The following is a 24,614-nucleotide window of genomic DNA, read 5'->3' on the forward strand; positions in this document are numbered from 1 at the left end:
GAATGTCTCATGTTTGGGTCCCTTAATAGTGCAACTGATCCTATCATTGTTTTAATCAATATCTCTGCAACTAATTTGTCTACTCATTATATATTAGTGTGTGAGTATAATAAAATGATCCATACGCTCAAAATGGAAGAGCGCTCATTAAGTGTGAGGGTGATAGATGGAATCCATCTGGATCAAATTACTACTAGTTCTGGATTAATAAGAAATATGGTTTTGATGGTAGTATATATATGTATAATTGACAACATTTGTACAACACTTAGGTGAGTCTAACTGATTTTGTATCTAATGTAGTTATGGTTAAGAACAAGGTAATTTCAATTCATACATAGTTCTTATCTAATATCTCACTGCAACAAGGATATTGCACTGTGAATTATGACTGCAACATGGGTGTTACATTGTTAACTCTACTGCAACATTGATGTTGCACTATGAATTACTACTTACCCAAGCATTTGTACAACACTTATGTAAGTCTAACTGATTTGGTATCTAGTGTAGTTATGTTTGAGAACAAGGTAAGTATCATGCATAGTTCTTGTCTAATATCCCACTATAACATGGATGTTGCATTATGAATTATGACTACAACATGGATGTTGCACTATGAATTACTACTTACCCACAAGCATTTGTACAACACTTGTGTCACTTTAGCTGATTTTGTATCTAGAGTAGTTATGCTTGAGAACAAGTTAAGTCTCATGTATAGCTCTTGTCTAATATCCCACTGCAAGATGGATGTCGCATTGTGAATTACGACTACAACAGGGATGTTGCATTGTTAACTCTATTGCAACATGGATGTTGTACTATGAATTACTACTTACCCAAGCATTTGTACAACACTTCTGTAAGTCTAACTAATTTTGCATCTAGTGTAATTATGTTTGAGAACAAAGTAAGTTCATACATAGTTCTTGTCTAATACCCCACTGCAGCATGGATGTTGCACTGTGAATTACTACTGTAACATAAATGTTGCACTATGATTTACTACTACAACACAACGACATCCATGTTGTGACATTTGTAGACAGTGGGTTTTGGGGTTTTGAAGTTGTTCATCTTAGATCTAATGTGAGTAGAATGGTGATGGAGAAAGCCCAACTTTTTTTTGACTTCCTTCTTGTTCTTTGTAAGGTTTTTGATATATGATGATGTTGAGAACTAATTATTGTGGTTTTGATGATTAAAACATGAAAACAATAGTTATTATAGATTGAGAAACATGAAGATTAGATAAGAAAAAGGTAGCTTGGTTAGCAAGTTATACTCATTTGATTTAGTATAACCAACTTTGGTTGGGTGAATGAATAATTAAGAAGATGTTTTGAAGAACTATTGTTATGAAAAGCAAGATTAAACACTTTGAATGGAAGAAAACCAACTAGATTGCTTGAAGCTTTAAAATAATGAAAATGGAAAACAAAGAATTAAAAGTAATTAAAAACAATTAACTAAATTCTTATCTCCTACTCCTACTAGAGTCTAGCTATTAGTTAACTAGCTCCCTTATTTTGTGGGTATCTCTACATTTATATATGTGTAAAGATGTACAAGTTTGCCCTCGTCTTATCTTATCGAACAAGCAACTTAATCTAGAAGCTTCTTGTGCATTCTTTGAGTGGATAGGGTCAAGCCTTTTGGGCCCAAGCCCATGTCTTTGGGAATTTGATCCTTTGGTATTTTGATACTTTTGTGCTTAGTCCTTGTCTTGCAAAGGGTTGAGTCTTTGGTCCTTGAAGCATTGGAGTGTTTCCTAAGCTTTTGAGTTTTTGGACCCTTGAGTTGACTTTGACTTTGACCATTTTTCTCATATGTCTCATAAGGTCCCTCTTAGGCTCATTTTGGCTCTAGATCACGTCTTTTTGAGGTACTTGGTCTAGAATAGGGTTGTATCCTGAAAAAGCAATAAAAACATGAATTTTCTAATTTGACTAAATTGAAGCATTATAAGGGGATAAAAACGCATATTTGGGGACTGATCATGTTACAGTGTCAATTACTACTGCAAGTCTGCAACAACTACTCTTAACTCTCACTACAACATGGATGTTGTAGTTGTACTATCAACTATACTACAACATGGAATTTGTACTGTGAATTACTACTGTAACGACATAAAAATGTTAAACTCATTTGACATTGGACTTGACATTTGGAAAAATCATTGTCAAGTTCATTTGACATTGGAAAAAATCTAGCTATATTTGGACTGATATTCTAACAACATACAAATTTCACCAAATACAAAAATAATTAATTTGACATTTAGTATCCAGTGTACACCTGATAAACGATATTACGATAATAAAACTATATATATAAGCACAAAGATTCTTATATATATATATACAAGAATCTTTGTGGATTTAAACCACCATCCTCTTGGGATGCTAATGTTTAGTTTTCTTCTCCCAAGCACTCTATCTTTTTGAGCTAAAGATCCATTTTTTTTTATGTTAACTTTTCATCACGACATAATACTAAGAGTACATTTGAATAAAAAGTAATAATAAGTGCACTTTTTATTGTTTATAGCCATTAAGTTCTTTAACATTCATATATGAGTACAATATCTAATTACTAAATAATATATGGCAATTCAAATCAATTAAAGCCAAATATAATGGACTCGACACTTTCTACAGTACACAATAAGCAAGTTCAACCAAAACACAAAATAAAAAAGCAACCAACATAATTATTTGACCAATAATTGTAAATGGATTTATTCCTAGTTATAGTGTTGCTTTCAGTGCAACACTCATGTTGCAGTGGCAATTGACACTGCAATTTCGACCAAACAGTATTTTTTTTTCTTTTCAAGAATACATTTGACGCAACACTCATGTTGCAATGAATAACCAGACACATTCAAAAGATTTTAACTAATTTTTTCTAATTTTTTTTTCATAAAATGAAACCATAACGAATCAAAATTGTGAAATTATGAACGAATTCAATGCAACAATTGAAATAAGAATAGAATTGGACAATCTTTTTTAATTCAAGCAAGACGTATTTACCCTGTAAACTTGTAATAATGATGCAGGATGCGTGCCTTGTTCCTGAATAATAGAAAGTTGTATTCAACTTCCTTATTATTTGGAAGTCGGTTTACATGTATGAAGTTGGGTTATTTTAGAAGTCTGGTTTTCACGTATGGTTATAGTTAGGAATTCTATTTTCTTTGTTATTTTGCTAGTATAAATAGAGAGATAGACAAAGCATGTAGGATCTTCGGTCAAAACAATTGAATATATAAACTTTCTCTCCAAGTTTTTATTTTTATTCTTCAAATACATTATTTTCGTCTAAATCGCATCTCTTTCTTCACTTCGCATCTCTACGATCTCTGCATCGTGTTCTTCCACAACAAGTACTACATCAAATAATAACATCAATCACACAATTGTAAGTAGATCGGTAACTGGATAGATAACTCATTTTTATAACTCGTCCAAGTTGATTAATTAAGCAACATACTTTTTTTCCTTAATATAGAGTCTATTATTAGAAGTACTACGAGAAAAAATGCACTAACAAGTTAACATTAATAACTCTCGCACTCCCAATTTGTTCTCAAGAATTTTGACACTTCTTGTTTTGACATTGGTTGTTGAATAGTAACTGACACTGCAACATAGTGTAATATGAATGTTGCAGTGTTAATTCACAATGCAACATCCATGTTGAAGTAAAGTTGACAGTGCAATATCCATATTGCAGTGGGAATTGACAATGGTTATTGCAGTTGTAATTGATATTGTGCAGTAGAAAACAACATGTAAAACCAAACAACAAGCATTAGCAATTAAGCTTCATGTTTATCTACTCAAGAAGCAAGTTCAACCAAAGCACAATATAAAATAGAAACCAACATATTATAATAATGTAAATGTATTTCTATTTTGCAGTGTTGATTTCAGTGGAACACTCATGTTGCATTAGACCCAACACTTTCATCACGCTATCTCATTGTTGCAGTGTGGCGATAATCGAAACCGTAGAGTGTGAAATTATCACTAGGTTGAATGTTAATTAAAGGCAATGATTTTAAACATATATATGAATATTAAAATTTAGTTTCTCACATTTTTAGTAGTTGGTTGTCGTTTGTTTTGAGTAGATCTATCCCGGTTTTTGTTGCACAAAATCCATCGAATTGTCGTTAATTTCTTCATTTCGGGTTTCCATATTGCACTTTCGGTTCAATTTGGGGAATTAGGAGTTGTTTTTTAGCTAGCGATCTATTTAGATTTCTGGAAGATGGGGTGATGGACAAATTTGAAATATTACCAAAAAATTGACGGAGTGGGCTTTTGACATAATTACAAAAGTCTATGTCTTTTATCAGAAATTAAATTGGAATTGTGGGTTTCAGGCCCAATCTCTGACTAAAAAACAAGACTATATACACCATAAAAGCTTTTTTGTGACAGGGGCTTTTCCCAATTTGTGACGCCAAATAGGCGTCAGAAAATTTGTGACGTCAAATTGCCGTCAGTATTGTTGTTTGGTGTCACAATAAGTCGAAAAATTAGTTTTATTTTATTTATAAAATTTATTGAAAACATAGTGACGGCAAAGAGGGATCACTTATTAAGATCCAGAGGCACGTGTTTGGCATGTGCCACAGGATGAGGCGTCAACTTCCGATCTTTGCGATTTCTTTTTGACCTCAACTCTTTTTCTTCTCAATATAGTAGAGAGAAACCCCTTCCTGCATAAATCTCTTCTCCACTTTTCTCAATCTATTCGAATTCCACTCCCTTTTCGTTCATCTTCCCCAAATTTCGATAAAAGTGAACTAAATGAGGTAGGTTGTTCATCTCAAATTCTTCATCTTAAACAAAGGTACCATCTTTCCGATCTTTTAGGGTTAGTTTCTATAAAGATTCATTTTTTTTTCCGCAATTTTGGGTTTTGGGTTTGAAATTCTTGATTTCGTTTTCTATGGTTTATAATTTTCTTGAATGAGTTTGTTTATAATAGTTGGTTTCCAAGTTAGACTTACTGCACTACTATTATTGAAAGTTAGACTTGTCAGTTTTTTGCACTACTATAGAATTGCAGCTGCTCTGTTCCTTTAGTAAGTATTTTAGCACTTGTCAAATGTAAATGTAGAGAATCACTATGCACCATACATACTTCATAGGTTCAGCCACCAATAATTTACCTTCGGACACTTGGGTTCATATTGGGTCCATATGTATATTCCTCTTTTTTGTTTGATTGGTGATCTGATTCATTTTAGTAAGATCAGCTTTATATGTATCAGTTAGTGTATATATAATTTTTCTTACTAGAGTACTGCCAGATAAATCTTTAAACGAAATGATACGGATTTAAATTGTTCCCTCAAGGAGGTGTTGCGCCTTCTAATCTACAAAGTTTAAGTACGTTGTTGTACTTACTTCTGAATCTTGTAGCATGAACATAACCCCTCTTTGAATGAAACAGTGAACATGCTACTATTTTACATGATTTCCCTTCTAGCAAGGTTTGACATGATCTAATAATGGAAGTCGTCGCACACACGTTCTTGTTTATGCATCAAAACAGGAGTTCTACTATAGTTGGATTCCAAGTTTAGACTAAATTTTTGTAGTAGAACTCATTGCACACTTTGTGCCACTTCCTAGAGCGTATAATTTGGTGGGGATGCGTTTATGCACAGTACTTGTCTACTTCCTTAGTAAGCGGGCCCTAGGTCAGGCCATGTACCTGCTCTTGGAGTTGGAAACAGGTTGTGCACTCAATGGAAAATAGGACACGGTAGACGGTTCAATTATATTTTAACTAAACCCATTAGCCCTATAACTAAACCCGGCTGGTTGGATGGTTTAGGCCCAAACTCAATTTTAGTTGAAGGGCTAGTAATAAAATTGAGTTAAAATAGAAGTGTAGCTAGTATTTGATGTGACATTAGTATTTTAAGTGAGTGTGTGTGTGTTTTGGTTGGTAAGTACTATTTTGTAGGTGTTTATAATTGACAAATTGTAAAGTCCAATGAGTTAATGTGAAACCCACATTTTTTGTAAAGAAAAGTTTGTGAAAAAAGGATATATTGAGAACTGAGAACCATAATGTCCCTTGTTGAGTATATTTCATGACCTTTCTTTTTATTTTTTTTGGGTTGAGTTTATGTTGTGCCAATATATCTTATCAAGTAGCTAGGAATGGCAGGTCTGCTATTGTTTTCTTGTTGGTAGTCTGGAGTGGAGGTTGGTTGAGTTGCTAATGAGAATTCTCTTGTAATGTGGGGCTCCATGTTAAAGGGACATGACGTTTCATCTAGTAGATGACCGGCCTGCTGATCTCAACTAAAGCTGCTGCAAGGTTGGTTTTACTCTTGCTTCCTTTTTATTTTATTTTTTTATTTTTACAAATACATGCTTGCACAAAGTTATGTACTTGCAACTAGGGTGGTCAAGTTTAAGTTTGGTTTTTTGCTTTTGTTCATTGGATTTTATTGATTGTTACTAATTACCGTCGCGTTAGACATTAAGATTTCAATTTGTCTCAAGTAGTGAACCAATGTTGAAAGAACTGATGATTTAGATTTTGAATCTTGCAGTGCTTCTTTGATATTGCGACTCATGTTTCTTCTAGTTTGTTACAACTGTGTGGAGGGTGTAACGCATTACCTTGATATGTTATGGGCCATGACCAACTAGATACTAGGCCTGGTGAATAGCAGCTTAAGTCTTTTGATCTCTATCCTTTTAGAAACAGATAATGATAAGTTGAGGACTTATCATGTTAGTTTTGAAAAAGAAAGTTAGAACTAGAACTAAATGACAAAATAAGATAATTTCTCTTATAGCTTATGCCTCAATCAGGTAATCTTTTCTCTCCTCTTAAGTTATGGGACATTCATTTTCCTAGCTATTTCCTATAGAGCAACCATCAACAAGATAAGTATCTTTCAATATATGGTTTTGATTCTTTTGTTTTCATGTTTACGTCAATTACTTGTTTTAAGTTCTGATTTCCACCAGGTATGTAGTCAAGGGTAAGTTGGTATGGAACAACACACACAGTGTAATTATATTGATTGAACAATGAATTTCAAAGACAACATGGATTAGTACCTTCTTTCCCTCCATATTTGGATTTAGTACATTCATCTTCATTTTATACCAAGTTAGATAAGTTGTCTGATCTCAATATATTGGGTTATGCTTACTTGTTCAATGCAAATTGAACCGCATGCATGTGTTAACTTTTGCTAGTGGACAGAGTAGTCCATGCAAACCCACAGTTGTTTATAAGTCCACTACTCCATTCTCTTTAATTAGTTACTTAAGAACCCGCAGTAGTCAATTTTTGGGTTTTTTGTTGTAAAAATCAGACTTTGTAATTCATTCTATAGCTAGCCAGTAGCCACTGTTCTTCATATGTTTAGTAAGGTAGCTTTCGATATCGAATCCAAAAGTATCAAGGATCAGGATGCATAATTTCCTAGATAGTTCCATCCCTTCCATTTTGCTGTTGCAAAATAGTTTTAACTTACCTAAGTTCATGCTGAAAATGGCAAAGTCATGATTCCTACTGAATTTATTCTTTGATTATATATATATATACTCCCACATTCTAGCAAAACTTTATACCTGAATTTTGTAGAAGAAGAAACAAAACAGCTTTGTAAGTTATTTCCTTGTCTTAGTCATATATATCCTCATGTAAAAGCTTTTTTTTTTTCTTCGTTAGAACAGTTAAGAGGGTAGTCTTATACATTTGTTCTACTTGTTCTTGTGAATTGCTGCCTTGTTTTTCTGCTTGAAACAATATGTAGGTTTTACTATTTGTCCTTGTGAATTATAAGTTCCACAGCCACTCATAAACACGCAGGGAGCTCCTGTTACAGGCAAACATGCAGCTGGCACCCTTGATCGCTCAAATAGAAATAATGCTTGGAGCGGCACGGATGAGGGAAAAGGGGTATGCTTTACTTCCGTAAATTCCTTGTATTTCTATTTACACTTGAGGCAAATATGTAGGGAGTCATTTTTCGTGTGTTCTTAGTGGACTGCAGTCTACATTGAATTTCATTATTATAGTCAATTTCTTGCAATTCTTACTACGAAACCCTTCTCTAATCTCTGTGTTCTCTGTTGCATAAGCAATATGGGCTTTGATACATCTGACTTCACATACAAGCCATCTGAATCGAACATGTACCAATGAATGGAAGGACGGGTACCACAAGAACCAGGCACTTGTACCATAATGTGATTTTCATTGATGTTCTATGAAAAGAGGCACTTTTTCCATAATGTGATTTTTATTGATGTTCTATGAATTTGGACCAAACGAGACATGATTTCTGAAACAAGTTTTTGCTGGATTTTTGTGTGTAAACTACTAAATTGTATGGCATTGGTTGATTGAAATAGAAAGGTTAGTAATTCATGAAAATATATGTATTAAGAGTCATTTTTAGTGCAACTTAGTAGTAGGAAGTTTTTGATCCTTTGTTCCTGACCCTATCATCCTTTGGCACTACATTCTGGATAAGTTTCCAGACAATGCCTGCTGTTCTGGGGTGCAAGTTTTTGATTCATTAAGGTCTGACAGCTTCACATTAAAAACCTTCCAGGTGATGCCTTGAATTCTATCGGCTAGAGCTACTCCTGCCCACTCATCTTGCCATAATCTAATACTTTTGGCTTGACCCATTACCCACTCAGCTTTCATGGTGCATTTTTGTCAGCAAATGCAGCAAATGATGCCAAAAGGTAGTCTTTCTTCCAATTTTCAGTTCTGTAGCATTTGGTATAGACTAAAGGGAATGCTAAGTTATGATGATGTTAACACTATTCTTAAACTGATTGTCCCAGGATTTTGGCTAATCATCAATCAACAGCTCATTCCAAGGAACGAAAGATAAGGTATATATCTTAGAATTGGAATACGAAGTTCAAACCTTACAAACATAAGCAACTACGTTTATGCGCGGCACACAAATGACATTACAGGTGTGTATTCTTTATTTCTCTCACCCCTTTCTCTCTCCCCAACACACACACACACACACACACACACACACACACACACACACACACACACACACACACACACACGAAACACTGCCTACCTTCATTTTTTGTTCTAGTTACCTCTTTTTTACTTTAGTGTGCCTGAAGCGCTTGCCTTACTCACTCTCACACTCAACCAAATACAAATTCACTTCTTTTTAGTGTTTCAGCTCTTAGGCTAAGAAACAAACTCTTTCCAATTTGCTAAAATTTGAGTCTTCCTGTGGGATTTATAGATATTTCAGCTCTTAGGCTCTCATACTTTTGGTAGCTGGGGCCCTTCGTTGATTCTGAACATCCTAAGCTTAAGAAAGGAACGATTGAAAGAAGCTTTGATGACATTTTTCACTCAGATATTCTAAGAAGGGTACAAAGTCTTACAATTTTTTAGACTCTCATATGGAAGACGTTTTGCATTCTATAATTTTGAGTTGAATATATGGGTTATGCTACTCGAGTGGTTCTTGTACCATCTTTACAAGATGCTTACCATGATTTTACACTACACCATAACAGCATATTTGTGATGCAAACTTTTTTTCATTTGTGACGGCAGATGGGCGTCAGGAATGTTGTGACAGCTGTTTAGCGTCACCAATTGATAAAAACCGTTAGAAAAAATCAAACAATTACTTGATTTTTTTTTTTTGGTATATACTGAAAAGCTTTGTGACGGCATCTAGGCGTTTTAAAAGATGCACGTGCTAGGTTGTGCATCAAGTGTTAAATCTCTCTCCTAAATTAGTTCCAAGCTTTATCGACTTCTTCTCTCTCAATACCTAAGAATACCAACGCAATCACCAGCCTCTCTCTCTCTCTCTCTCTCTCTCTCTCTCTCTCTCTCTCTCTCTCTCTCTCTCTCTCTCTCTCTCTCTCTCTCTCTCTCTCTCTCTCTCTCTCTCTCTCTCTCAATTCGTCTATTTTTAGTCCACGGTTCGTTATCTTTTAGAGATTTGTGTCGGTATTGTTTTTAAAGAGATTTCTTAACTACAAATTGTTCGTTTAAAAACAAGTATGCATTTTGGATTTTGTTTATTTCTTCAATGCAAGGTTGATGGATTGTTTTTGTCTTTGTGTTTGTGGGTTTCGACTTTTGAGAGAGTCGAAGTAGCAATGGGTTGATGAACTTGTATCAATTGTATGTGTTAAGACCAATGTTATGTAGAGTGGCTTTGGTCTGGTGTAGAGTGAAGTGACTATCTCAAGACATGAAAACTACAAATTTGAGGGTTAATGGAGTTCAATGTGTACAGGTCAATCGGTTGATGGAGTTCAATGTGTACAGCTCAATCGGTTGTGAATTTCAATTGTCCTCATAAGTTTCATTACATACTATTGCATTCCGTTTAGAATTAGTTCCCAGTTAGACATCCTAAGGACAGATTCCATTTTCAGAAACGCATTTAGGCATTTGTTTAATTAGATTTTATTCCAAGGAATGGGAAAATCGATCTGCACTGTAAGTTGAGTTGTGGATATATACTTCTTGTGTAATCTTACTATTAGTCTCGTAAAGGACTAAGCTTTACCTTTTTGCGCAGGATTCTAAGAAGCTGCTCAATTACTAGCCCAATCCCTTCATACATTGGAGAAAGAATGTTAAACATCAAGAAACTGTAAGTTTCTTTGTGTCTCCGCTAGTTTAGGTTTCTTTGTGTTTTGCTAGTTTAGGTTTATGCTATTCTTTTTTCTCTATTGTTTATTTGTTCTGTGTGTATCACTACACCAAAACAGGATATTAGTAACGCTCCAGTTTTTTGCTTAGTAACAGTTTTAAAGTGTAACTAGGTTCCTAACGTTTTATAAGCGTTACAATTATATATAAAGTGTTACCTTAATTTTGCCAAATATGAGAATTAATTTGTTACGTTTTAAAATTGTTTGTTTGGACCAAAAAGCGTAAATAAATCGTGAGTATTAAATATAACATTAAAATAATAGCTAAATTAAAATTTAAGATTTCTAAATTAAAATTTTCGGTGAGAGGAAAGAAATTTCGGTGAGAGGGAAAGACCAAAATTCTCACGCTCTTCTCCCCTATTTAAGATTACTAATGAACAGCCCTATTTTCATCGCTTCTCTCGTTCAACAAGTTTTGGGAATCAGCACCGGTCGCCGCTGCTGCCGCTATTAGGTAACGTACTTTATGCGCCTTCTTCTTCTATGATTTTCTATGTTTCATCATCTCATATCTCTTTTTCAATTTTTCACACTACTACTAGGTGATATCACAACTGAAATTAACTTGGGTGTTGGTTGGCTACAGTTATAACCAAAGGTGCGATTTTTATTACTTGTCTTATTCATTAAAAAATTCGATTTTTGTGGTTTGATTTTGCTCTTCTATATGTAATTAGTAATTACTTATTTTAGTTATGTTATGATTTATATTTTTCCTGGTTTGTGGATTGTTAGATTAATATTCATGCTAGCAAACACACACACGATCTGTATAATGAATACCACCAGTCCTGTTGATGACAAACCCAAACCCAAACTCAACTTCATACGGTTTAAATATCAAACCCAAGAAAGATACAGGTGTGGACAAAAAGGCAACTAATAATAATGTTGCTCTTGAGTTGAAATTGTTGGAGAAATTTCATGAAGATATCAAAAAGTTTCCAGATGATAAAGGGTTGGAAGAGTTTATAGGTGTTCCGGTTAATGGGTATGGGAAAGCGGTACTTGCTGGGTATGGGTGGTATAGGGAGAGGGATTGGGAAGAATGCGGAACGAGATGTTAAGGTTGTTTAGTATAGAGGAGTGTTTGAAGGTAAAGCTGGTATAGGTTTTGTTCTTCGAAACTAACTAATTAAGGTACAAGTTTACCAAAGAGTTTTATTATAACGTTATGAGTGCCAAAGAATGAACCCGAGTAACTCCTCTCGACTTAAACCCTAGTTTTTGGTTTTTCCTCGCCTCAAACAACGCCGGCGACAATGAAGCTCGTCGGGTTTTGATGAAGTTGAACAACGAGACAATTGTCGATCGAGCTTAAGAACGGCACTATTGTTCATGGCACCATCATTGGGGTAGATATCAAGATGAATACTCATTTGAAGACGCTTTTAAACCGAGGCTGAAAGGAAAGAATCTAGTGACTCTTGATCATCTGACTGTGAGGGGCAGCAGTATTCGCTATTACATTCTCCCTGACAGCATAAACCTTGAGACTTTACTGGTTGAGGAGACAACCTAAGGTCAAGCCAAAGAAACCAACAGCTGGGAGGCCTATGGGACGTGGTCGCGGCCGTGGCCGTGGGCAAGTGATAAGAGCCCAAAACTGTAGTTTTAACCCTTTAACAGTCATACTTTTGGACCAATTATGTGAGTAATAATTAAGAGTTAACACTGATTACGTGTTTTTATGCATTTCAGGCTTCAAAGTCCATTATGTGCAGAAATGTGTCACTTTAGTGAGATAAAGGAGAAAAGGTCGGTTACTAAGGAGTTCCGTGATTAAAGGCCAAGATTCAAGAGGATAAAGCCTTCCTAAAGCCCGGTCAAAAGCTGAAAAGTCGACACGGGCCAAAAAAAAGACACAAGTCGCCAGAACTTCCGAAAGCCGTATCTTTGGACTCAGACCTCGGAATTGGGCCTACCTTATGTCAAAACGACCGACTCGGAAAGAGCTTTTCAATGGTCTAAGCCTTGATCCAATCAAAGGAGCAAAAGTGGACGAAAAGTCTGTGGAAGCCAACTATAGCTGAAGAGGCCTTTTTGGACTGAAAGAATTGGGTTTTGGGCCTGATTCTCTGGCCCAAAACATGGCTCCAAGCCCATCCACGATTTTTGGATCTGAAAGTATAAAAACCAAAGTTTAGCTCTTTGTTAATGGTAGCTAGTTAGACCTAAAATAATATAGATAATTCTAGATCTGTTTTCATTAATTAAATTAAGCTTTAGTTCCATTTTCAATTCTTGTTTTAGATTAAGTCTTTGAATCATTGTTCTTGATTGATTAGATAAATAAAATAGTTGTTTTCTCAATTTCAAATTGTGTTATTTCAATTTATAGATCTGATTTTAATTCTTGTTGATTATCATTCCGTAGTTTAAATAGATTGAACCATTGTTAGTTAATTTAGTTAAGTTAGAATTCTAATATGATGTGTAGTTATAATGAAATGGGAAATGATAGTTTGATGACTCAAGGCTAAAACCTCCATTAGAGGGATTGATGAAGCCTTGATGAAAACTTAGTGGTATAGTGTAGAAACATTGTAGAATCTATTCCAATCTAGAAGGTCGTGATTCGCCATGAGAATGGGTGGATGACCTCACATGCTAGTTAGTACTCGGTAGAAATGCCATGAACACTAGGGATTAGAACTCGAATTTCTTGCCGTAAGAACGTAAGAATCGAGATACAAGAATCTATGTTAGGCTATTAAGTTGGATTCGAGGTGGATTCAATTCCCCTCTAATCCTTTATCTAGATTCAAGCACAATCATATTTCCATAGCATTCATAGTTAAATTCAAGTAATCAAATTCAGTAAGTATCGTAGTATATCACCTTCGTAAAGCTCTCATTGACTTAAAACTGAGTAATTAGATTAGAAAACATTACATGCTAGAGCACTAGGAGTGGAACGAATTCGTTACTCCACTCTATTACGATAGACTTGAGAGTAGGAAACTTTGATAACATAGCAACATAAATAGTTTAGTTTACTTACGCTTTGATTTCATCGCTCATTTTCGTAGGTAAGCTATTCATTTTATCATTTATCAAATGCCACGCCATCTTAGTTGCACTTTAGCATTGTTTTCATAGTAGAATTAGTCATTTTTAAGTCCCATTAAACCCACCCACCCTTGTTTGATTCATACCGTGGTTATTCATTTTCGTTGAAAAATTCGGACGTAATTACACGGAGCGATCGGCGCTTATAAGGAGCTGGCGCTGCCCTATAGTCTGACTTCGACCCGAACCATACCATCTTGAACGAGCGACCGACCCTCACTTATCGGACTTCTAGCGACCGCCCTCATACCAAGCGTGACTCAAGGCCACTTATCGGACAAGGAGCGACCCGCCTATGACCGCGCCCTATGCAAAATTTTGCGGATTTCTACAGGTTTGTTTCGAACTTCGATTTTTAAGTTTTTTTTTCAGTGTTCTAACTTGTTATTTACATTGAACACGCGTAAACAAGACGTTATTCATAAGCGAAGCAAGGACGCTTATCGTATTCCTTTCTTCCATACCTCGTGATCTCCGTTAGAGGTTCATACTAATATATCAAGATTGTTTGGATTGTTTTCGTGTTTAGACTTAGACTTGCATGAGATTAAGGTCCGGCCGGAGAAAACACCGAACGTAATTAACCGCCAACAAACAAACATATCGAAAGTATACCAATCACAACACCTCTAACTACTATCCCACCAACCATACCGACATAATGGGTGAAGAAAGAGAGACTCCTCTCTTCGACTTCTACAAAGCTTTGAGCGATAGCCCTAAATCTTGCATCGTTCTAGCAGATCCAGTGGAGGATTTTCGAATCCCCCCAAACATATTTAATTTGGTACCCGTTTTCCATGGTTTAGGCCATGAAAACCTTACCAACACATGCGGGATTGAACAAGTCCTTACAACATTCCATCATCCTACGGTTGGTGCGGAACAAATTAAACCGAGGGTATTTCCCTTCACCTTAGCCAATAAAAGCGTCTTGGTTAAGCGCCCAAGCGCTTAACTCGTGGACTCGTGGGCTAAACTTGTTCAGCCTATTTATGGAACATTTTACCCACCCCTAAAGACGGATGAAATGCTTTCCAAGATTCATTTCTTTCGTAACCCTCATGAATCATTTTCTCGAGGCTTGGAATCGCTTTCACCGACCGCTAATAGAGTGTCCACACCATAACCTAGCAAAAGACACATTAATTAGGTGCCTTTTTCAAAGGACTTCAACATCACCATAAAGAAGTCCTTGACATAATGAATGGGGGTAGTTTCCTAAGTAAAGGAGCCTCGAGGCTTACAAATTTTTAGAAGAACAAACTAAACGCTAATAACAATTGGGAGTGATGATATCCCCCCCTACTAGTTCCTCTTCAACGCTTAAGGCCACGGTATGTTTGAGATGAAACCCGATCCGTAACTTAAAAATTTAATCGAATCTCTAACTAAAAAGTAGAGGCTATTTCTATTCAACAAAGCCTATTCCCGCCATGAATGTCAACTCCAACCCATGTAATTTTGTTTGAGTCCCGAAAGCACCTCGACTCCTATTGTCCTCTCAGCCTATGAACAACAACAATTAGAGCAAGATAATGTTTGCTCCATTAATAACTATCCTATTCCTAATGCCCCATGGAGACAACATCCCAACTTTAGTTGGCTTAAACAATCAACAAGTTACAACCGTGGTTTAATAACCAAAATGTTAGGCAAACAAACAACTATAATCAAGCTCCACCTAGGCAAGGACAGGGGACAAGGTCGTGGAAATTATAATAATTATAACAACCAAGCTAAAACCACGACAAGGTGTAGCACAAGGTCAGAATAATTATAATAATTATAATACCAATAGAGGTATCGTTCGGTAACAATAGTAACTATCAAAACCCACCCATAAATAATCAACGGAGATAGTTCCGCCGCACCACCGCGGACTACTACACCTACACAACCGACCATATCGACGCCTTTATACAAGTTACCTAACAACTTTTCCAATCAATGACTCAATCAAACCAATGATATTACAATCCATAAATCGGGGCATACAACAGTTAGCCCAAGAGAAAGCCCAACCAAAAGGTGTTTCCGTGACAAGCGATACCAAACCCTAAAACAACAAAACAGCCTTTGAGGTAAACGGTAATACTAGTATGGAAACGACAATAGTAGGTGACCTAAATGCCATCACCACTCTCCGGCCTCGAAAAGTGGTTGATAACAAAGTAAATATGCCTATAGTTACCCCATCGATCCTCCCTACACCGGATATCGAACTAGATAATCGAAATAGAAACCAAGAACCTACCACCGTAGAGGTACCGGTTAAACCACAACCTAAGAAACAGAAAAGCCAAGGTTACACATCAAGTCGAGCCATACGCTAAATATAGAGCTTAAACCACCATTCCTCAAAAATTAGCCATGCTAACTGTGGATAGCAACTTCGAGGAGATTAGGAACGTTTTCAAAAATCTAACGATAAACCTTCCTTTTCTCGAAGCTATTAAAAGCTACCTAATCACACTAAGTTTCTTAAAGAGTTCAGGCACTACTAGGCGAAGACCAACATACCTAAAGACGCTTTTTAACCTGAACAATTCCCAACTTTATCCAAAAATAATGGAATTGTTAAGTACAAGGACCCCGGTCGCCCCATCAGAAATGCACCTTAGGAGATTCCCACACGACGACCGCTTTTTATTAGACCGGGGGCAAGTGTTAACTTACTCCCCGTATTACTTGTATAAACAAATAGGTCTACAGGAAATGCAACCTACAAAAAATAACATTGCAATTAGCGGACAGTCTATTAAGTATCCTAAAGGGTGTAGTGGAAAACGTGCTTGTTAAGGTTCAGGATTTCTACTATCCCGCTGGATTTTGTTATCCTCGATACGTAAGTCGCTAATGACTCAGCATCCATCATCTTAGGGTTTCCTTTTTAGCAACCGCCAACGACTTATTAATTACCGCTGATGGTAAGATGTCCTTATCTTTGGCCATCTCACAATTGAGGTAAATGTTTTAAAATGATGAAACAGTTACCGATTCATCTATAGATGGGGAGGTTAGTATGATCGGAGAGCTTAGCTCAAGATTATTTTAACAACACGCTTCCCGAAAACAATATGTACAAATTCCTTTCTTTTGGAAAGTCAAATTTTGTAAATGACTCCTACTTAGAGGAAGTCAACACCATCCTTGAGTCCACACCATTGTAGACACTTCGGGTTGCTCCATTATATTGAGTATGAAGACTTGCTACCTAAGCAAGTATTCATTATGCAAAATGAGGACCCCGATTTAAACATCTATTGATTTTCCTTCCACCCCCTGCTTAAACCCTTCCCCGTGAGTTAAAATATATTCAACTCCGATCCGATGGTAGTCATCCGTAATTATATCTTCTCTGTTATCTATGGATGAAGAGACACGTTTAATCCGGGTGATTAGGGAACATCACCGAGATTGGTTGGTCCCTAGTCGACATTAAGGGAATTGACCCTAATGTTTGCACTCATCGATCCATTTGAGGATAACGCCAAGACTTCTCGCTAACCTCGCCACTTTGAACCCCCGCCATGAAAGAGGTGGTTAGGGAAGAAGTCTTACGACACTCGACGCGGGTATCATATACCCCATCTTCGATAGCTTAATGGGTAAGCCCCATTCATCTAGTTCCTAAGAAATCGGGAGTTACCATGGTTCAGAACGGAAAGGGTGACTATGTTGTCACACAAGGTCCTATGAAATGGAGGGATCGTATTGATTACAGACGCTTAAATGCTATGACACGAAAGGATCACTTTCCTTTACCTTTATAGATCAAATGCTCGAACTTAGCCGGGTCATGCTTTTTATTGTTTTCTCGATGGCTACTCGTGCTATTTTCAGATTATTATTGATATTGATGACCAAGAAAAGACTACCTTCACATGTCCCTTTGGAACGATGCCTATAAACTAATGCCTTTTGGCCTTTGTAATGCTCCCCGAACCTTCCAAATGTGTATGCTTCATATATTTAGTGACATGGGTATCGCTTTATGGAAGTTTTCATGGATGATTTTTCTATCTATGGAGACTCCTTCACACGATTTGTTTGTCTAACCCGCCTAAGGTTTTGACAAGGTGTGAAGAAAAGAGCCTCGCTTTTAAACTGGGAAAAGTGTCATTTCATGGTGAAAAGGGCATAGTACTAGGTCACATTATATCTAGTGATGGCATCAAGTGGATAAGGCCAAACTAGATAAGATAGCTTACTTTACCTAAACCACGGACCGTCCGCGGATATTAGAGCCTTTCTAGGCCATGCAGGTTTTATAGGCAATTTATTAAAGACTTGTCGAAAAATAGCTAGGCCTTTAACTAATCTGCTTTTGAAAGATGCAATCTTTGATTTTAATTTTAACCGTAAGTAGGCTTTTGAAACTTTAAAAGTCGCCTCTAACCTCTCGCACCAATTATACAGCCTCCCCGATTGGTCTAAACCTTCGAACTCATGTGTGATGCTAGTGACTATGCAAAGGTGGAGTGCCTTGGGACAAAAACTAGATAATAAGTCCACGGCCATTTATTATGCTAGTAAAACATTAAACGATGCTCAACAAAATTATTCAACTACGAAAAAAGAATTTTAGCCGCCATTTATGCTTTAGATAAGTTTCGGCCCTTATTTGGTTGGTTCTAAAACTTTAGTTTACACACGGACCATGCAAATTTTAAGTACCTTCTTGCAAAGAAGGATGCTAAGCGAGATTAATCCGATGGATCCTTCTCCGCAAGAGTTCACATTAGAAATAAAGGACAAAAGAGGGTCAAAACGAAGTTGCCGTAACCACTTATCTAGACTCACAAATGACGCATCGATCGATTCTCGAGTCCATACCGGACTCTTTTCCCCGATGAGCATCTCAGATGCCATTTTTTCAAAGACCATGGTATGCCGACATTGTAAATTATCTAGCGGCTGATGTTATGCCTTATAATTGGTCAAGGAATGAACGTAAAAAGTTTTAGCCGAGTTAAGTTATACTACCGGGATGAGCCCTACCTTTTAAGTATTGTGCGGATCGATTATTTGTCGTTGTATTCCCCGGTGGGAATATAATGAAGTTCTATCGCTCGCCATGACAAAGAGTGTGGTGGACATTTTAGTGGGATGAAAACAGCCGCTAAAGTTCTGCAATGTGGATTTTATTGGCCCCCCTTTTTAAGGATGCCCAACTGCATTGCAAGACGGTATACGCTGCCAACAACTTGGGCTTAATTACTTAAACGTAATATGATGCCATTAAATCTAATCTTGATCGTGATAAATTTTCGACATTTGGGGCATTGATTTCATGGGTCCTTTCCCCGTTTCCCACGGTTTCATTTATATTCTAGTTGCCGTGGACTACGGTCTAAATGGATAGAGGCCCTAGCTTGCCGTGAGCAATGACCATAAGACCGTTGTATTTTTATTAAAGAATATATTTTCTCGGCCGGTTTGGCATTCCTAAAGCCATCATTAGTGATGGTGGAACACATTTTTGCAACAGAGTTGTTGCATCCCTAGTGAAAAAGTATGGAGTTACACACAAAGTAGCAACTCCTTATCATCCACAAACCAGCGCATAAGTAGAAGTTTCTAATAGGGAAATCAAAAAGATTTTAGAAACAATCAGAATCCCGATAGGAAAGACTAGTCAAAGCATCTATCGGATGCATTATGGGCGATAGAATTGCTTTCAAAACTCCTATAGGTATGTCTCCCTTTAGACTTGTTTTGGGAAACCATGTCATTTGCCCGATTGAATTAGAGCACCGCGGCTCGTGGGCTATAAAAGCTTTTAACTTCAATATTGATGAGGCAGGTGTCAAACGAAATTGCAATTGAATGAGCTTGAAGAAACCGTGAGCGATTCGCTCGATCTCGCTGAAGGATTATAAAGCTAACATGAAACGGTTCATGATAAGCATATCTTGGCGAAAAGAGTTTGTGGTCGGTCAAAAGGTTTTGTTTTTACAACTCCCCCGCCTACATGTTTTCCCAGTGCAAACTAAAACCCGCTGGTCTAGCCCTTTTTCTAGTTATCAAGTCACTCCTTACGGGCAATCACCTTGGTAAATCCAAATGACAACAGTACCTTTCAAGTTAATGGTCAACGGTTAAAACATTTTCACTTAACTTCTCCCCCTCGATGTAGAGGAAGTCCTTTTTACAGTGACCCGCTTCTATGAGGATCGACCTTTGTCATTTGGTGTACTTACTTTCATTTCCATATAATCGAAAAGTACACCATTCAGGTAACCGGGCCCTCCCTATGGAGTGTGTGGCTGTAAGTACCGGATCCTAAGTCCACAGTTTACATAATTCACGTTTTCCATTTTTGCATGTTTTCTCGGTTTTTTAGTCATGTTCCTCTATGGAGTGAATTATGTATGTATTGTTTTTCGTGTTTCTTATAATAAACATACAAAAATAAAATTAAAATTCTTAAAATCATAGAAATAGCAATCCAACAAGTCTTGGGAATCTGACTTTAAACGACCCACGTTGTAAATAAATTTTGTGTTTAAAAATTTGTTTGGGGGTGGGCAGTTGATCTTTCCATCGGGATTGTTCGAACTTTCCATTAGTTTTGTTTAGGCCCATTAGTTCAATTGGGTTGACGTAATCTAAACTAAGATTTCCTTCGTTCGCATAACTTACGTCACACACGCACTTTGAGGCATTCTTCCACCATCTTATACGTCACCCATGGTTGGAATTGAGTGTTTTATGGATCATTGATTGGAAATTTCTACTGATCATTTCCATAACTCATTCGGCCAAAATCGGGCCAAGAACGTTTTATAAAAAGCAAATTGAGTTTGAAATTTGGACGATATCTTGTATAACATAGAGACTATCCACCAAAGAACAACAAACCCAAGATCAGTGATATCGAAAGAGACTTCGGTGATCGAGATGGAAGCCCAACGCTTTGTTCCGAATAGAGATGAAAGGGAAGATACGACGAAGATGCCACCCGTGGAGGACTGGACTTATATCTTGTCTAACATGGAGATATCCAACAGAGAACAACAAATCCCAAATGTATAAGGGAAGCAACGCTTTTGTTCAAGATGAAATTTGGAACGCCGAAGTCCGACAAGCATGAGCGTCGCCACCAAAGGACAGAGGGTTCAAGCCAATCTCCATCTCGTGGTCCATCATCATCACAAAACTAGGTGTTCACCCCAAAGCTTTGTTGGAGTTATTTGTTATTTCATAATTTCGCTTTATTAGAAGGATTTTAATTCAAGAGTTAAATTTAAATAGTAATGTGTTTATTTAATGTTGTTTGGATTTATATTTTATTTTATTTTTAATATAATTGGTTATTTTCGAAAGTATCTGCTTGTTTTATCATTTATCCCACCTTCCTAAATTTGTTTGGGGGTGGAAATATTTAGACCGAGCATAAGTCGTTATATGATCATATATATGTTAAGTTGTCTTGGAGGAAAGGTTGATAATTTGGCCGATATCGGCATATCTATGACTTGTGTGGTGGTAGCATGAAATCTAGGAGATTTTAGAAGTTCCTATTCTAAATCCAGTATGAAAGATACCAGGATTTTTAAGAAATCATGAAAATGGCTTGGTTTCCGTTTTCGGTTTTGGAAATTTTCCTATTTCCGGAAATTGCCTTCAAATAAATAGGGAACTTCCCGATTCGTTTTGGAAGCTCCTAACCTATTTAAACTCTATCCTTTCTACACTAACAAACCACAATACATCCCACCATCATCTTGCACCATCCACTCCAAGTTTTACCTTCTTTTTTGCTCTAAACTCCGGTTTCAAAGATTTACGAAGCGCTTACGCTTTGTCGAGCGCTACCGCCCTTTACATTTTTGAAGAATTTTTGTCGAGCGCGACCACGCCCTCCTTGAGCGCGACCAGCGCCATAACACTGTAAAAGCATTTACACAAGAGCGCGACCGCGCCCTCTTTGAGCGCGACCCGCGCCCAAAACACTGTAAAATCATTAACACACACCCGACCGCCTATCTACACGCTACAGCTACCGCCTTCGTGAACGCTGAAATTTCCAATTTTCACAGTGGTCATTCCAAGATTTTTGTGGAACTGTTCAAAGAGTAGTTAAGATGATATCTCCCCGTAGTCATATCCAAGCAGTCTTTTCAAGATGTGTTGGGCACCGGACCTATGGACACCGGTTCCGGCCCACGATCCTCGTAGTTAGGATGGCGCCATCTATCCGTAAGTGATGATGAGTCATATTCACCACAACTTACTGCTTATTTCTATGCCCATGTTAAATTCTATTGTAATCGGGATGGAGATCAAGAATTCTCCGTCAGAGTCGATGACACGCGACACATGAATTCAATAAAAATTTGGTCGCCTTTAGTTTTAGGAATACCAATACCGATCCTATTCACATATGGGCATATATGACCGATAATGCATATCTTTATGATTATACATATTTCCATGATTATTATGGGGGAGGGTATTTCGAGTAATGGACTAGGGGCTTATATAGCATTGCCTCTTGGTAGCCTTTCCCTAAACGTAGGCACCACCATGTTATTCATCCCGATGAATATTTTGGGGAATGGCGTTCATTTCGCAAACAAGATCGCTGGTGACATTTTCCTCGCTTTTAATCGAGGGACGTCGCCGATATGACATCCCCCGAAGTTTTAGTCGCTAGTCTTAAGAGAGCCCAAAGCATGAGGCATAAGTATCTTCTTATGCCTGTTTTGGTAAGCCGCATTATGCGTAGTTGTTTACCTGAATTATGTGCACAATTCACAGATTGGAAAAGGGTTGAAGTCATTAGACCCACCAATAGGGAGGTTCGCTAATCGCGAATAATGACTTGGTGGGATGGCAAAATTTCATTTGGTCGCCCGCACATCCCATCATACATAATAACACTTAACAAAGTTAGCATTAGTAGATGATAAATGGCGGCAAGCTTGGCAAGTTATAATGGACTGGCAGGATGCGAAGGAACCTCATATCTTTAATGAGGAGGAGGATGTTTAAGCGGGAGATAAGGTAAGTTTTCAGTAAGTGTCTGCTTATGTCCCAAGCAATTTCATTTTTGTTAACCCCATAATGGGTGGAACTTGTATAGAGTTGTGTCAGTTTATTTCCTATAGTAGTACGTTCTAACTTTGTTTTGCAGATGTTCCTGAATTTCACACGTTTCAATGGTAATTTTCCTACCCTCTTTATTTACAATACTTTGAGGACAAAGCATGATTCTTGTTTGGGGGGGCATAGAAACACATGTAATTGAGGCATCTGTTAGGATATAGATATGTATAATATGCATTTGTTTTCTAGTTAAATTTTTTTTTTAAAAAAAAAAAAAAAATCAAAAATATAAATAAATAAGTTATGTTATACACTTAGGAATATTGGTATTGTTTTTTTTCTCCATGCTATTAACAATCTAGAAGTCTCACGTAGCTTTTGCATTAGAATAATTGTTAGAAACTTAGGTTAATATATAGGTAATAATCTTTGCATCTATCTATAAATATATTACATGAGTATCTATGATTGTTAGCAAGAAGTTTCAAATCTAGGCTAGAGTACTTATTCTACAAAACTCGTGAGAATATAGCCTAAAGCCTTATATGAGCGTAAACAATTGAGAAATGACACAAGGGAGAAGTAAAATCCGGATAGAGATATCACACGTCCACTTGCTTGATCACTATGCCATATCCTAAGCGAGAATTTAGGCCCCTTTTGGATCGATATAGCCAGAAATTCAAACCTATGAATTATTTTCCGCTAGTCGCCCCTCTGAGCCTTTCTTTAGCCTTCCATAAACCACAATTCCTTTACCCTGTTACAAAAACAAAAACAAAATAAAAAAATAAATTAACCTACCCAATTTAGAATAAGTCTGAGAATAGAATGAGTAAAGAAAGAAGAAGAGAAAAACCTGTGTAAACAAAAATTATCTAGTTGCTTCAGAAAAAGAAAAGAAGTTTCCATCCGAGGAAAAGAAAAAAAATATAATATAGAAATAAATAAAAACTCCAAAAATAGAATAAAAGGGAGTCAAAAGCCAAAGAAAAGAAAAAGAAAAATATGGCTAAGGATGGAAACAAAGTATAGAAGCAAAAGAAAATAACAAGGTTTTCTCTAAGTTACATAATATGAAGACTCTATTATCTCAGACTTGTCCTTTTGAATATCCATTTCCTTCCTTCTTAAACCATCTCCTAATCCCAAGAACACCTAATAAAGACCTCTAGCTCAATTAGGAATAGGTTAGTGTGATTGTAAGTGGCAGGATGTGTTTGATCGAATCTCGCTTCTTTGTAGTCATTGAGATTGTAAGGTAAAGTGTGCCCACCGCATTAATCGGAGCAAAATAAACTTGAGTGGAAAAATCAGAGTGGTTTTGTCTTGACATTTATGTGAGGACCTACTTAAGGACGTTATTCCGAGTTTTCAGAAACGAACCTGCTAGGCATTTCATAGTATTACTCATAGTATATATATTTGTATCTGATACTATTAAAATGAATAGCTTTACCTACGAAATAAAGCGATGAACTCTAAACGCAAGTAAAACTAAACTTAATCTTATCGGTCTATATTTATCAAAGATTCTACTCTCAAGTCTATGAGATATAGTGGAGTAGAGTGATTCGCTCCACTCCTAGTCCTTCCCAAGATGTTTGTGTTCTCACGTGTTCGTACTCTCTACTTAAAGTCTAATGAGAGATTTTAAAAAGGCAACTAGACTACGATGCCACTACCCACGAATTGCAACTAGTCGACAATGGGAATAACTAAGGGAATGCTACATTGATTCGA

The 24,614-nt window shown here is 36.8% G+C and overlaps 2 long non-coding RNA genes across 3 annotated transcripts in view; both read left to right on the plus strand.

Annotated features, from left to right (window-relative positions):
• The first annotated feature begins 4,440 nt into the window (after nt 1-4,440).
• Nucleotides 4,441-8,974, plus strand: LOC147524674 (uncharacterized). Of its 2 annotated transcripts, XR_015220263.1 has the most exons (4): nt 4,441-6,360; nt 7,876-8,424; nt 8,624-8,762; nt 8,865-8,974. It is a non-coding gene; the product is annotated as an uncharacterized LOC147524674 (long non-coding RNA). The 2 variants fall into 2 exon arrangements; XR_015220260.1 differs by having other exon boundaries at nt 7,876-8,762.
• Nucleotides 8,975-11,170: 2,196 nt separating this feature from the next.
• LOC147524675 (uncharacterized) overlaps nt 11,171-24,614 on the plus strand; it is a 36,985-nt gene continuing 23,541 nt past the window's right edge. The window contains exons 1-2 of the long non-coding RNA XR_015197072.1: nt 11,171-11,196; nt 11,285-11,340. This is a non-coding gene — a long non-coding RNA (uncharacterized LOC147524675). The remainder of the gene's footprint in view (nt 11,197-11,284; nt 11,341-24,614) is intronic.

The sequence above is a fragment of the Coptis chinensis genome, chromosome 1 (genome assembly GCF_015680905.1).
Source record: "Coptis chinensis isolate HL-2020 chromosome 1, ASM1568090v1, whole genome shotgun sequence".
NCBI classification, from domain to species: domain Eukaryota; kingdom Viridiplantae; phylum Streptophyta; class Magnoliopsida; order Ranunculales; family Ranunculaceae; genus Coptis; species Coptis chinensis.